This window comes from Mus caroli, chromosome X (assembly GCF_900094665.2).
Source record: "Mus caroli chromosome X, CAROLI_EIJ_v1.1, whole genome shotgun sequence".
Taxonomy (NCBI): Eukaryota; Metazoa; Chordata; class Mammalia; order Rodentia; family Muridae; genus Mus; species Mus caroli.
The window spans coordinates 34,985,435-34,988,546 of record NC_034589.1 but is presented as its reverse complement, the minus strand read 5'-3'; the positions used below and the strand labels follow the sequence as shown (position 1 = coordinate 34,988,546).

The window sequence follows — 3,112 nt, the reverse complement described above, 5'->3', positions numbered from 1 at the left end:
ATTCTCGATCTTACTGCAGAAGCCATTGCTGTTCTATTCAGGAACTTTTCCCCTGTACCCATTTTTTAGTATAGAATAGAATTTATTTAGGGGCATGGGAAGGGGCGTTGAGAAGGGAGTAGAGGCAAGAAAGAGAAGGGACAGTGAAGGATATGGGTCGGGGCAGGGGGGAAGAGGAGGGGCCCGCCAGGAACATATGGAGTGGGTGAGAGGATGTGGAGGAGGGAGAAAGTGCTCAGGGAGAGAAGAGAGTCAGAGAGATGGGGAAGGGACAGAGCAAGTTAGATTTTTAAACTCCAAATTATTCTTATTTTATCTTGATAATTAGCCTGGGCTTGCTTTGAACTTAAAATTCTCATTCCTCTAGATCACTGGATTCTAGACATAATGCCACTTCCCTCAGAAGTTCTAAAGTATTTTATTTTACTTTTACTTGATTATTTTAAAAAATCTGGATTTATGTGTGTGGGTGTTTTGGCTCTATGTAGCATATGTGTGCAATGTCTGCAGAGCCCAGAAGTAGGCAATGGATTCCCTGGAATTGAAGTTATAGATAGTAACTGTAACAGGAGTTGTAGCTAGCTGCCTCATGGATGCTGGGAATCAGACCTGGGGTCCTCTAGAAGAACAGTCAGTACTTTTTTAACTGCTATACCATCTCTCTAGGTCAGTGCAGAAGGATTTTAATGGGACCTGTTTTGGGTCCTCTCTAGCAAAAATGTTTTTTATAGAATAGTTTTGAGGCATATTTGAGGTAGTGTTAAATCTAATATACCATACCTACTAAATACTTAATAATTTGGTACTTAGTATAAAGAATATGCAAGTAAAAATAGTACCATAATTTTTTACAGACGTTTTAGTCAAAAATCTTGTGTTTTTTTCCTCAGAGGTACTGTATAGTCTTAAGCAGCATTTGAAATATTCATGGGTTAAAGGCACTGAATTAGGTCATTAGTCATAAGAAGCTATTTGTTAGTATTGTCTATAATACCTTCTTTATTTCTCAACTCTCTCAAGACTGTCTTGATGAAATACCTATCACTATTATTTTTTTGTGCTGAATATTGTTGTATAGTGCCATCATCCGCACTGCCTTTCTAGAGTGATATTGGAAACTCTTAGTTCATTTTGATGATGGCCTTTCTAAATATAGCTGAGTGCTGTTTTACTTAAATTTAAAATTCAAATGCTGAAAGTACTTCAGAGTTGTCACCTCAAAGATGGGAACTGTGTCTTCTTTCTGTTCAAAAGCTCAGTGCATGGCACTTGGTAAACAACGGCCCCTTGGACCTACTTCCATGTGTCTCTCTCCTGTTTGAGTGTGGTGTTCATGGTGGCATTGAGCAGTCTGTGTTACCCCTGACCTAAAAGTGAAGTAAACTAAAAGAAAAAGAAGATATAAATGCTGCAGAATGTGTTTTTCTTTAAAAAATTTGCTTTTTGATTGGCATGTCCCCCCTGATTATTTCTGTTTAATCCTTGTTGTAATCAGTTTTTGATAGGAAGGTTTAGTGTTCTTCTAGGTAGCTTTGTTTTCTTTTCCATATTAAAACAAATTTCTTTTGCTTATGAAATATAAAGAATCAACATGAACATTCACAACTCACTTGAGTTACTCAGGAAAGCAAATAGCTAAGTAAGTTGCTGTGAAAATTTGGCTCGTTTAAATCATGGTGTAGTAGGAAAAGGGGTGGCCTAACTGCCTTAAATGGTAATACACAACAAAGCCTAGTTTCTCCCATTTCTGCCCCCTGTTATACGTTATATGTTACCTGAATTACCAGTTCTTTATCACAAAGAAAGCAGCAACAAACAATAGCTGTTTCATTTTTTTCTGCCAGGCCACTCTTTTATAATTGAATTCCTTATTTGCTGTCAGAATACATGTTAACTCAGCTGTAGCTGTAAAAGAGAACCATATTTTCTTGAACTTGCCAATTAGAAAAAGAAAATATGTTGTTACGCATCTTGAATTATTGTTAGGTAAAATGAAGCACTTAGATGCCTTAATAACATACTCAGAAGCATACAGAATGTGTGTGGTTGCGTCCTAGCTTTCTCCTTCCCATGCATGAGTGTTGAACTAGACCTTTCCTTCATGTCTAGATTGTCCTTAGATATCAGTTCTTTATTTGTACCTTGGGTTTTCTACCTTTATACACATATACACATATAGGCACCACTAACTTTTGTTTGTTTGTTTGTTTGAGACAAAGATCCACTGTGTAGCTCTAGCTGCCTTGGAACTCACTATGTATAGACAAGGCTGATGTCAGTCTATCAGAGGTCTGCCTTCCAAGGGCTGAGATTAAAGGAGTGAGCCACTCTGCTTACCTATTGTTGTTAAGTGACTACACAGTGTTGTCAAACAAGTCACTTCAAGGTTCAGTCTGCATTGGGATAGTATAGACCCAGGATGTGATTTTTGTTGTTGTTGTTGTTGTTTTTGTTTTTTTGTCAGCAGTGTCCTGAATATTTTGGACTTACTTTTTGTTGAGTGCTTTGGTAAGGGTGAATTATAATGCAACTAAAGTTCATTTCCATAGTTTTGACTTTTGGTTACATTAGTATTTTATTTTATTTTATTGATTTTTTTTTTTTTTTTTTGCAAAGCATTAGTTATCTGGGCCATGGCCATTGGAAAATACATATTTCCAATGGTCTTAGGAACTTTGATACCGCTTAGTAGCAAAATTACAGTTATGGAGTAGCAACAAAAATCATTTTATGGTTGGGGGTCACTACAATCCAAGGAAGAGTTGCAGTATTAGGGAGGACCTGGTCTGAAAATACATTAGAACTAAATGATCGGGATGGTTACAGTTTCATTAAGTTTAGTTACTAATAGGAGTTTTAGGAAGTTATTAATAGGAGTTTTAGGAAGCTTTGGTTTATAAGGAGAAAAGAATTGGTACTTAAAATTGATAACTTAGGGTTAGAGATGTAGATCAGCTGACAGAATGCTTGCCTAGTGAATCAAGCCCTGGGCTTGATTTTCAGTACTACATAACAATGTGGTGGCACACATTTGTAATCTAAGACTAAGTTCAAGGTCAACCTGGACTAGATTTGGAAACCAGCCAGGATTACATGAGACACCCCCCCCCCC

General features: G+C 37.1%; 1 protein-coding gene across 3 annotated transcripts in view; it reads left to right on the top strand.

The window, feature by feature from the left end:
• Positions 1 to 3,112, top strand: part of Thoc2 (THO complex 2) — a 110,414-nt gene that overhangs the window by 56,285 nt on the left and 51,017 nt on the right. The gene's annotated exons all lie outside the window — the stretch shown is intronic.